Source organism: Phaenicophaeus curvirostris, chromosome 1 (assembly GCF_032191515.1).
Source record: "Phaenicophaeus curvirostris isolate KB17595 chromosome 1, BPBGC_Pcur_1.0, whole genome shotgun sequence".
NCBI classification, from domain to species: Eukaryota; Metazoa; Chordata; class Aves; order Cuculiformes; family Cuculidae; genus Phaenicophaeus; species Phaenicophaeus curvirostris.
The window spans coordinates 118,313,203-118,326,238 of record NC_091392.1 but is presented as its reverse complement, the minus strand read 5'-3'; positions in this window follow the sequence as shown (position 1 = coordinate 118,326,238).

The following is a 13,036-nucleotide window of genomic DNA, read 5'->3' as shown; positions in this document are numbered from 1 at the left end:
TCTGTAACACATATGTAATTCCTAAATTTAGGACATTCCAAATTCTTGCTGATTTCATCAGTCACATGATCAGAAACGCTTTCAACACACTAAAAAGGATGATAAAATCTATAAATCAGGTGTTTAAAGCCCATAACCATGATATCTTGAAAGAAATTCAACATACTAGGCAGAACACAAGGCTTTGTTATTACAAAAAAAAGGCTCTTCTGCATATGCTAAAGGATTAGATGTTCCTGATGTTCTAGGCAAGTGCACTGTAGGTTTTACAATGGTGATAAAATGCAAATTTTGCCCATAAGTCTTCCTGTTGACATGGAGGATAACAACATACATGTGTGTGTGTTTAAAAATATTTTTTTGAAACTGTGGGGAATAGAGTATAGAGCAGCATGACTTTTCCAGAGTTTTTTTTATATTAATATACTGAATTGTATTAAAAATATACCTAATTTTTACATTGTTTAAAAATGCAATGTTTAATATGCACTACAGACACATAGCCTGTAGCTCATCAACATATAGTGAGCATATTGACATATCAAACGTAAGAAAAGGCATAAATTTTGCAAGATCAGAAAAAGAGACGCAACAAAAAAAATAAAGCATACAAGTCAAATAACAGGAAAGGCAGAGCATCTGTAATAGTTATGACTGATTTCCATTACCCTACATCTTTAGTAGGAATTATAGAATCATAGAATCTCCAGGTTGGAAAAGACCCACCAGATCATTGAGTCCAACCAATTATATCCCAGTTCTTGTGGGGATGGTTATAAAATGCTGTTGAAAGAAAATGCTAAATGGAATAGGCACCTTGCACTGACAACCTGCTTTGTGTTTGAGTCACTCATGGTGGATTAAGCTCTGTAGTCACAGTTGGATAAAGCTGCAATGTGCAGCCAAAAACATTCAGATTTTAGTGAATCAAGGTAGGAAGATTGACTTTTGTAAACCAATATTGCTAAAGTACCCAGCCCTAGGACAGCAGAAGTCCAGAAGTCCCCTGACATTAAATAGTTGGCAACTGAACTGTTTTTCACAGGATGCAATGCTAGCTTTCCAGTGGGGTTTTCATCATTGCTGGTAAGTGCTTTCTTAAAACCTCAGCCCTGAATATTCTGAAAGGTGATGTGCAAATGAAATTGATCCCCTTCTGGCAGACGTAGTTCTCTGCCCTCGTCTGTGGCTTTATCAAAAACTAATCAGGGTTTTAAACCAGAGATTTTTAACCAGGGTTTAAAAAGATATTGTGAACTTCTGTCAGACAAACCAGATGAGTACAAGAGCCCCCAGAGCACTCTGCCCACCTACTTGCAACCAGAGTTAAGCTCCACATGGTGAACTCCATCTCTACATGGATGGTTGAGACCCTGTTTTCCTCCATGAAATGGTGTCTGCTTGCTTCAGATTGTGATTTAGACCACTTTCAGTGAGAAGGTCCCTGTGGTGATGCTGGCTGAAGGGAAATCCGAAACAGAAGTGTTTCGCATGGATAGATTCTTCACTTTATGCAAAATGTGTTGTGACACATTATCTCTTCAACATGTAGCAAAGTGTACTTTGCAGCGATTGAAGAAATTCAGTTAAATCTAGCCTGTACTTGTGTTCTGGTTTGTTATTTATAGCAAGTGTGGGAGTGTGTTGGCCTCTTCTGACAGCATATCATGGCCATCTTAAATTCTGAAAGCGCTTCTTGGTTGCCACAGTAAATGTTGAAGAAGTTTACTCTTAAATTTGAGAGTGCTTTGGAGACCAATCTATTCATGGCGCATTAAAAAATCAGACCATGAAATGTGTGTGGAACGAACTCCTGTGTATTTATAATGAGATAGGTTTTGGGGAGTGCACTACCCCCTGTGCATGCTGCTGAGACATTGCCTTAATGGTGATGCCAAGCAGATGTGTTTCCCGTGGTATTTAAAGAAAAAAATGATTTAAAGAAAAAAAAATTAAACAGCCGAAGTGATTTAGGAAGCCAAATCCCAGGTTGATGTGGAAAGCACTTTGCATGGTATGAATGGGAGTTTCTGCAGTTAAGCATAGTCAGACACAAAAGAGTTAACTTTGCTTCAATAAGAAGACATGGAAATAATTCTTTTTCTGGCTAATTAAATATGAAACTGACTAACTGTATGCAAGTGTAATTTTCTTATCTTATTAGCCATGTTCATTTCTGAAGTGAATAACTACCAGCACTGGTACAGTATATGGGCAGAATAATAGTTGTGCTGATTTTTACTCTAATCTGTGAATACAATTAGCATAATTTAAACCATTATAAGCTAGAGCAGATAGAAATCACATTATAGAGACTGTAGGTGGAGAAGTGGGTGGTCACATGCAGAGGCAAAACTGGAAGAACACTTAAAATACAACCGAATAATAAGCATGCAGGGGAATGTAAAGCTACATGGAATTGAAAGGCACATTATTTCTAGTGACAGGGGAAGAAAAGTGGATAATCAAGAACAAGGTTCAAGGACTTCTACTACTGCAGGGCCTGATCCCGAGAAATGCTGTATGCTCCATTATGTGTGCACTGTGTTCACTCAAGTCTTGTTTATATGAACAAGGTTTTCAGGCAAGTGCCCTGTACCCTTCAGGCAATGCAGATCACAGGAGCTGTTTGAGGGGGCAGCAAGTGGTCAGCCATGGAGCAACTATGGGAAATGACTAAGTGAAGAAGCAGAGAATGTGGAGGCAACAATTACACGTAGAAGGAAAGTTGGCCTTACTCATGAGCATTTTTAGTTATTTGTCCTTGGGAAATAACTCTGAATTTTCTTTTTTTAAGGCATTTTGTTATGTGAGTGGTTTTGATACAGGTAGTAGAGGGCAACGCCGCCTCCCTTTCCCTTGCTAGAAAGTCATAGGTGCAGGACTTTATACAACTATTTGATGAGGCATAAACTCCAAACTCCATATTCTGTCAGAGGAAACGGCCCAGTGGAGATGTACAGATCACATCTTGTCTGACCACTTGAAGAGGTGAAGAAGCCAATATATGATGGAGGAAGGAAATAGGTGTGTCAGGTGAGGAACCAGAGAGAAGGACTTGGAACCACAAGTGTGAAATGTGTATTTGAGTGGGCTGTGTGTGAGAGGGGGAAAAACAAGAGACAAAGGATGGACTGGAAATCATAAACTGTAGGCTAGAACTGACAGAATAAAAAAGTCAGTGAGTGCAGGAAGAAAGCACCAGCAATGGCGAGAAGAGATGGGGACAATTCAGTGCAAAGAAGATGAAGCCTGAGGGGAGTGGGAAGAAGGTGTTGCTGCCACAGCCTGAACCCAGGCCTGGGACATTGACACCATCCTACTCCTTGCTGTCAGCAACTACTTGTAAAGCCACCAACAAGCAATTGTATATCACCTGGTGCTGCAGCTGCTCCATGGAAAAGAAGAGATTACAATTAAAATCCCAGGAAAAGAACACCTTGAGCTCTTTCTTCTTTTGCCTGCTTTCTTCATTTACATCCTGTAGTAGTTTCTGTAGTGTTTTCTGAGCAAGGAAAAAAATTAAGCCCAGAGATCTAGCCTATTTAAGCAGTAATAATATGAAGTTGGCCATAATTAAATTTCTCTCTGTGGCCCACTTTTAATAGTTGCAAGAAATTCAATAAGATTTGGTCCTTAGCACAGGCATGTCTGATATGTTACCAAAGGCTCAGCTGTGCTGAGCTGATATAGCATGTATTAATCATTAGGTAAATCTAATTTATGTCCTGACAATTTATCCAGAGCATTTTGTTTGAAATGAACTAGAAATGTTCTTCATCATGTCATGACTGCAAGTATGCTGTGGCCAGGCATTACTATTGAAAGACCACAACATGACTTTGACATATTTTTTGCATCAAATTTATTGGTTTCCTATCAGAAAGACATTTCTGATTTACAGAACATGGACCTCACTCCTAAGTGGCCGTTCCATTATTGTTGTGCTCTCTGCTCTTTGAAATGTCTTCCAACAGAAAAAAAAGAAACAATCTCCAAACAAAATTCTCTGCTACGTAACGGACTGTGTTATCACCAAATGGCATCTGCAAAAGCAGCCTTCCAGCTGGGGGAATGTCAGACTGGAAGTTCCAGAGACCTGGATGTTGTCCCTAGGTTGCCCAGAGAGCTTCTTTCATATAGAGGTGAAAATATTCTGCTTTACAGATCGGCCCTGCTTGCATTTTTATGATGAAATAGGCAAAGCTACACTGAGCTATGGAGTGTACTGTGGTGGGGGGATGGAGATTGTCCAGAAGATCTATAGAATCACGATTTATGTCACTGTATATCACCTCCAGAAATATGTTCACTGTGCAGTGTTTGTAGATGAGCAGTACATATAAAGATTCATGTATATTGTGCAGTTATACTTTTGGCAAAGATGGCAGGTGATGACATTCCATGAGAATATTTGCAAGATCTGTTTTCTGTTAATAAAATTAATGCTGGGTGTATTTAATGTACCAAGAAAAAGAGATGCAGTTGCACTGAAGCACCCCATTGCAAGAATTTCGGCAAAACCAGTTCAGTAATTAATGAGTAGACTTTTTTCCAGTTTTTCCTGTAAGTTTTGTGTTTTATAGACTTCTTAATGAGATTAACCACTTTAATGCAAGTGCCTATAAAACAGGTAGTGACATCTGTCTGAAAGAGACCCGCGAATGTTTGTATTTTGTGTTAATGTGTGTTTAACACTCTCTAGTTCTGCTATTTAATTGTGAAAAAAAGTTACGAAAGAATATGAAATGATAACGAGGACAACCCTTGCCCAGCCCAAACTCTTAAGAAATAGCAGCAGTCCTGCAGCATTACATTTGTCTCTCAGTGCCAGGGCTCTATACTTAACAAGCTTTCCCCAGCTCCCACACCCAGATGAATTCATTGGAATGCAGAGGAAAGCAGGAGCTCATCTGACTCATTAGGAGGCTGACACACAATTACCATCAATTAAAAATGCCTTCTTGAGCCACTATGTGAATTTAGGTATGCTGAAATAAATTAAACCGTCAGGATATCTCTAAGCAGAACATAAGCTTAGTGTTGTGCTCAGGACAAATGCAGGTTTGATTAATCTGCAAAATCAATTTGTTGATGTGCCGATTAACATGCAAAGGGATCCTTAAAGAAGCAACGCCCAAAGAAGTTTTACATCTTCCACTTCACCATCTGTGACTTGCAAGCAATATACCCAAAGAAAACCTTTTCTACATAGGGAATGTATTGGAAAAAATATGTGTTGTAACAAAATACTTTGTTGATGCCAAATTATTTTCACTCTTTCCATTCACCAGCTACTGGTGAGGAAAAAAGTTAAGACAAGGAAGTGCGATGACAAATATTTTACAGATAGATTCCAGTTTCACTATAACCTGATTAAGATGGGTTGTAAACAATTCCCTTTCTTACACCGAGATCCTTAGAATCTCTTTCCATTAGGCATAACTTCTTAGATTTAGAATAAACTATTCTAAAGACTGAGCAGCTTTTGAGCCAAACCAACAGAATTAAGGTGCCACTGTCACAAATGTGCTTTGAAAAATTTTATCTCAACATGAACTTTTCCCATTAATCTAATATTTTAACAAGCACTTTTGAATGTTTAAGTAGGGTTGATTAACCTTCTTATTACAACCTTTGAAAAAATACAATTGATCAATTAAATGTACATGTATACATAATTATACAAGAATTTTAAAAGTATATACAATAAAATTAGCATGTGCCTCCATTATACTTACTTGTATTCACTAGTCACAAGAAGCTGCCAATCCTACCTTTGTGAAAAGGATAATACATAGTTATCTAGGATTATTGTACTGTTTCTTCTTCAATAAAATAACCAACCCCACAAACTTTGACCATGGGCACTTTAAAGCAGGAAATGCCATTTCTGTTATTAATCTATATTCTGGTGGTGCCAAGAGGATCCCTATGTTTAGGCCTTTATAAGATTATAGTAAAATTGAATTAGTCTCACAGGTGGAAAGCACACAGACCTTCACCAAAGCTCTAGATAATGCCACCACACAAATAATAAATAGCCCTAGATGTCAGAACACTGATTTGGTGTAAGGTTTTCAGATACTTTTAGTTCTTGCATGAATGTATTTCAGGCCAAATAAGACAGTCCAAATAAATCCTTTTTTGTTTGTGTGGGGTCTTTTATAAAGGCAAAGTGGTTCAAAATCTGTGATCTGTATTTCACATGTTGCATCTACTTCTCATTGGAACATCAAGTAAAAACTGTAAAGGAGATCAAAAAATCCCATTGATATACATTCTGATATGTTTTTGCTCTTGCATACAGTAAGAAGTTATTCTATGGGAACAAATCATAGAATCATAGAATGCCAGGTTGGAAGGGACCTCAAGGATCATCTTATCCAACCTTTTTAGGTGATCCATAGTTTAAATGAGGTGGTCCAGCACCTTGTCAAGCTGAGCCTTTAAAGTGTGCAGTCTGGAGGAATCTACCACTTGCCAGGGGAGATTATTCCAATACTTAACTGTTATCATGGTGAAAAATTTTCTCCTAGAATCCAATCGGAATCTCCTCAGGAGCAATTTATGCCTCTTAACCCTTGCTTTTCCATGTGACTCCTTGTAAAAAGGGAGTCTCCATCCTCTTAGTAGATGTCCTTTATGTACTGATATTCATACAGAATCATACAGAATCACTAGGTTGGATAAGACCCACAGGATCATTGAGTCCAACCATTCCTGTCAATCACTAAACCATGCCCCTCAGCACCCCATTCATCCATCTTTTAAATATCTCCAGGGAAGGTGTCTCAACCACCTCCCTGGGCAGCCTCTGCCAGTGCCCAATGACCCTTTTAATGAATTTTTTTTTTCTGATGTCAAGCCTGAACTTCCCCTGGCAGAGCTTGAGGCCATTCCCTCTTGTCCTGTCCCCTGTCACCTGGGAGAAGAGGCCAGCACCCTCCTCTCTACAACCTCCTCTCAGGTAGTTGTAGAGAGCAATGAGGTCTCCCCTCAACCTCCTCTTCTCCAGGCTAAACAACCCCAGTTCCCTCAGCCACTCCTTGTAAGACTTGTTCTCCAGCCCCTTCACCAGCTTCATTGTTTTTCTCTGGACTTGCTCCAGAGCCTCAACATCCTTCTTGTGGTGAGGGGCCCAGAACTGAACACAGGATTCGAGGAGCGGTCTCACCAGTGCCGAGTACAGAGGGAGAATAACCTCCCTGGACCTGCCGGTCACACTGTTTCTGATACAAGCCAAGATGCCATTGGCCTTCTTGGCCACCTGGGCCACTGCTGGCTCATGTTCAGCCGCTGTTAATCAACACCCCCAGGTCCTTCTCCTCCAGGCAGCTTTCCAGCCAGACTTCTCCTAGTCTGTAGTGCTGCACAGGGTTGTTGTGCCCCAAGTGCAGGACCCAGCATTTGGTCTTGTTAAACCTCATGCCATTGGTCTCTGCCCAGCGGTCCAGCCTGTTCAGATCCCTTTGCAGAGCCTCCTTGCCCTCCAGCAGATCGACATTTCCACCCAGCTTAGTGTCGTCCGCAAACTTGCTATGGGTGCACTCGATGCCTTCATCCAGGTCATAGATAAAGACATTGAACAGGGCTGGACCCAGCACTGAGCCCAGGTCCCATGTAACTCAATTTTACCTGTATATGTTATCCTTTTCTTCAGTATAAAGCTTTTTGTTCTATAAGTTATCTACAAATAAACAAACACTGACTTTGCTTTTACTTAAAAATCTCTCCAGTTAACAGGAGCAATCCAACTGAAATCCAGAAGTCAGAACCCTTTTTTCACTTACATAAATTAAGTGCAGCCTGAGATTTTTTTCTTGGTGTTTCCCTTTCTTAATTGTTTCTCAAGGGACAGGGCATTGTGCTAGAAAATGTAAGTGTCAGTAAAGTATACAGGTGGTTTTATTAGCAGTATGGATACTGGGTTTTTTTGAAAAATATCTAGAAGATATACCGCCTGATATCTCCCCTGAAGTTGTATGAATCACCGAAGAAGGTGGAGTCAAGGGGTGGGACAGGAGCTGTTTATCAAGAATATTTGAGAATAGCCACCAGGCTGAAAGAAATAGAAGACTAAAGATCCATTTATTTAATCGTATTTAATTGTTTGCAGGCTTTCTTTGAATGTTTTGACATCTGTACTTGCAAAACTGGAGAGTGTGCAAACCTGGTCCCAGGCAGAAGGCTCTCTCCTCCCAGGTTGATTTGATTGAATTCATATGAGGGGAAAAAATCAGTGTTTGAAGCTAAGAGCAGTGTGACACTGTTGATGTTCCAGTGGAAAATAAAGTTTGTCCTGCTACATCTATAAACTGCAAGTGTCTTGGGTCACAACACTAACAAATGAGATATTTGCAGCCATTATAGAAAAAAAACTCTGGAGTGTTGGAAGAAAGAGTAAATTCCACAAGGGTCTCCGGGAAGAACTGAATAGCAAATAATACTATTGCCATCAGTGCATCAACAGAGAGTTTTAGAAGAGAGAAACCTCTAGAATCTTGGTTATTTCCTAGTACACTTTGCAGGCTTCTAGTAACATTAGTACAAAGCTCTTGATTTAAATTATATTAATCTTCTTCACAGGGCACTGATAAGCAACTTTCTGATTGCAAGAACAAAATAAGAATGTAATGGGACAAAGTCTCTGTGGACAAATCAGTGCAATATCCTTAAAGCCAACACAAAAGAGACAATTTAACTTGCTATTCAGCATGTTCTAAAATACAGAATGAATGTTAAAATTCTTGGGTTTATGGCAAAATTAAATCTTGCAAAATTTGCCATGGTAACCATTTCTTTCTTTTTTTTTTTTATTTTCCCCCTCTCCTTTTCTCATTTGGGTTATAGTGATTCTTTCAGAGATGAGAGTTATGAGCATCGTGTTTTGGGTTGGGGGTTTTGAGGAGGTGCGTTGAAGAGAGAAATGGGGAGTTGTGGAAGGGGAAAGGGAGGAATACACTCATCCTCAAAAATGAGTTCACGTCCCTGAGCTCCCATCATCGAGAGCTAGCAAAGGCAGATGCTTCTAACAGTTGGAGAACTAAAGTACGGAGGAGGCAATCCTTCTGCAGAAGCTGAGAAATCACCTCGCAAAGCACGGAGGCCTAGGATGACCCACTTCAGCAAGTGCCTGTGTGGGTGCGGGTGGGAGAGGGAGTGGGGTTGGCAGGAGTCAGAGCTCCCCCGACCGCGTGAGCTGACTCATCAGACCAGTTTGATCGCACCATTGCAACAACGGTGCGGAAGGAAATGCTGTGACAGCAGCCCCAAGTGTAAATAAGGCTGATGTTGCATGATAGGGAGGGAGGGCTGAGAGCAGGGGTACCCCAGCATGCCCAGTGCTCCTACAACCCAGCCTCAGTTGCACCAGCCCAGGGACACTGTGGAGGAGCACTGGGACCTGCTCACCTATCCAGACTTGGCCACAGTGCCAGGGTGGTTGAGCAGCCTGTGAGTTCCTTACAGGCATGGGGAGGGTCTGCCCATGCTTTTGTTTTGGAGGAAGAAAAAAAGACTTTTGCGTCACACCTGAGTTGTTCTTTCAAGAGCATGTCTTGTGATTTCCCCCACTCTCCGCCCCCACCCCCATGTTTAAATTCACCTGTTGTGGAGTATTTCAAGGGTAATTCAATGGTTATGTCAAACTTTTAATTTAAAAAACTAAGAGGATGTTAAAGTAAATGTAGACAAGGTGGGCTTGCTTCCCCATTGCTTCACTGAATATGCAATTTTGCCTATGATTCATCTGCAAATCAGGGTTCCATTTTGCATTGGATGCAAAATTTGAACCAATCCCTCATTGTTTTAATTCAGTCAGGATCTGTAAATTTTATCTGGCTGACAAGATTACTGGAGTCAAACCAGATCTGCCCTGTACCAGCTCATTCTCTCTTCCCCATTCCTTAGTGATTCCAGTTTTTCATCTGTTCCCCTCAGGTGGACGTTCCATGTGCTTTTCTACTGATGGAGCATTTAATCTGCCTTCTGTTGGCATAATGTCATGTCTGTTAGCTTATACTAAACATGAGAAATTTTTTATGGTGTCTCATCAACCACATTGAATTTTTAGAATGATGTGCTCCTTCCTACTTCTTTTGCTCCCTCATACAGTAGACTTGTTCATGACAGAAATGAGGCATTTCAAAGATGATTAGATGCTATAGCAGCCTAGCACAGAATTACATCTTTCTGCCTTGCTGTGTTTTTAATGTGTTACCTCACTAACTTCCACAGCCCTCAGCTGTTCACTCTTTTTTTCCTGAGGATGTCCACAAAATAGAAAATGCAGACAAATTCATACTCAGACACAACCTCAGTGAAACTTCAGGGACCAAATGGTCTAATCGGGGACAACAAGGCTGACAAAATTCAGGATTTTCATGTTAGTAAGTCTGAATTATTTTATACATTATTTATTTGCAACCCCTTTAGTGTTCTGGAGCCTGAGTCATAGGTCTGGACCTTGGTATGGATTTCCTCTGTATATAGACATATTTATACACCAGAGATCATCTAGTTTCAGAGCACAAAATTTCTGTGCAGGAATGTCCTTTCCTCTCAACTAAGCAATATAGGTGATTCTAGGCCACATGCTGGGCACTGTGTAGTGCCTTGACATGGAAGATTTGTTGTTTAGGTTTTGTCAGTTTTCTTCATGTATTTACTGTCTCAAAGCACTTGCACTCCTCCAGCAAACATTTAACTGCTTCTTGTGTACTGCTTTATATTTCTCATTCTTGCACTAGTGACTGTAAATACACAAATGAACGTGTTATTTTTCTCTGGTGAAATCCAAAACAAACAAAAGCCTCTACATAAACCTCCCAAAAAATTAGCTCTGAAGTATAGGGCAGTTTTTCCACTTGCAAATGGACTATGAATATTCTTCCAACAAAGCTTTCAGGTTCATCAAACTATTTGTTCTAGTCCTTCATCTCTCTGATTGCTACTCATGTGATTTGCACTGGTGTTAAATTTTGAATATCTACTTCCGTGAGTTCTGCACAGCATTGGAATGACTGCTGATTCAGAAGATAAAGGGGATTTTTTTTTCCAGGTCAGCAAATATAAGCTTAGGATTCAGCATGCAGACAGTGGTGTTGAAACACCAGCTTTGTAGTTTCAACCTTCAATAGAAAAGTCAGTCTGTTACCTAATAGAGGTAGAAAACACAGGACAGGAGGTAAAACACTGGTCAGACATTCCTTCAGTAAACTTATGAAGCTCTCACTTGCATTTGGAGTACCATAATTGATATTTGGCATATTTCAATATTTCTGCTTTCTCAAGGACTTTGCTATGGTGAAGTTTGGAATAAAAATTATTTCTATTTCCCATAATCAAAGATATGTTTGAACTTTTTTCTCCTTCTGAAACTTAAAAAAAATTAAAATCATTGCACCCAGGCAGCTGCTGACTGTCAAGCCTTATAGAAAGATGCAGTATATTTTCATAGCTCAGTTAGTAAGGGCGTATGCATATATTTAGGTACATATATAAGTATAAATGTATAGACATATATATAAGTAGGTATTACAGAAATGCAAGCTTTCCTTTACATGGTTTAGACTCTGGCTTCATGACTGTAGATAGAGGGTTTTGAAGATAATTATATTCATGCTAACTTGGAGATGAAGATGCAGGACCATAGGATCCCTGCTAGCACGTGCAGGAGACAAATTGAGCAAGGATGTAAAGCCTGGAAGCCACACTCCATAGCTATTGAAAAAGCACATTTTTATTAAAACCCATGCTCTCCAGGTCATTTAAAGACTGTCAAGCCCAAATGCTCATGTGCAATGCTTGGAAACCACTAAGTTGGTTGTGCTCAGCAATAATTTTGTATCATGGAAAGATTTGCAGTAAGTCTCTGTGACAAGCTTGCAGTTCTGTCTCTCCACAGCACTAAGTGCGACAGAAGAACATCTCCCAGTCTGTCAGGATATTTTGTACTCCCAGAACCAGGGGGAAGTATGAACATATATTTCCCTCACACACACAGGGCTAAAGTATGATGATGATGTTGCACTCCCTCAGACACATGAGAAGCCTGGGGTAAAACTGAGGTACATGAACATCACTGAAAGTCTAAAATACAGCTGTTACTACAGGAGCATCCTTCCTCTGCACAAATAAAAGGAACTTGTTGGAATAAAACTTCATGGGAAATGCAAATTCGTGAGAAACTGCCTGATTTCTGTGTTGCTGAAGCTTTCTGTGAGGTAGCACCAGATGCCAAAAATGAAGGAAGAGGAAAGTGTGAGTGCAAACCCATTTCTCAACAGCAAAGAAAGAGAGCGAGCCCATTCCTGATGCCATCTTATGTGCAGGGGCAGCTTCAGTATCAGGAAGAGCAGAGAGGGAAAGGCTGCACCACAGTGTGTGGGACACTCATTTTCTCTCACACTCTCTAAATCTTCACCGGAAAAGTGAGAGCCCACTCACCATTAATAAGCAGAAAAAGTGTGTCTCGAACAACTTAGGTTAATACAGAAAGTAAAAGCACTCATGGCTCCTTCTTCATTTAACTTTTGTTGTGAAGGATTTCAGTAAAGACATAAACTGAAGTAAGAAAGCTGGAGGTCTGCAGACTAATATATATTTCATGAAGCTATTGCTGCTGTTGTTCTGAATGGTCATTTCTGAGCTATTAACTTCCTATTTTGACCAATCATTTCGTTGCACTTAAGCTCAATGCAGTGTAACCTACAAGGAGTGATGCTTGGAGTCAAAAACAGGTGGATGAAACCGAGCAGAGTATGAACAGGGAAGGCACATAGCAACACAGGGTGCTCTCAGGTGATCACCACCACAACAGGGTAAGTTTGCGGGAGGAATAACTAACACATTTACAGACTTTGGCAGCTTTGCTTAAATTACGTGCAAGGATCATCATGGCAAAATGCATGGAAGTAAGGAAAGTAAGTTGGAGTTGGCAGAAGATGGTGAACCAAGAACCTGGATGGATGAAGGAAATGAATACAATTACCTTCAGAACCAGGGGCAGGGCAGATTGCAAGCAGTGGAGGTG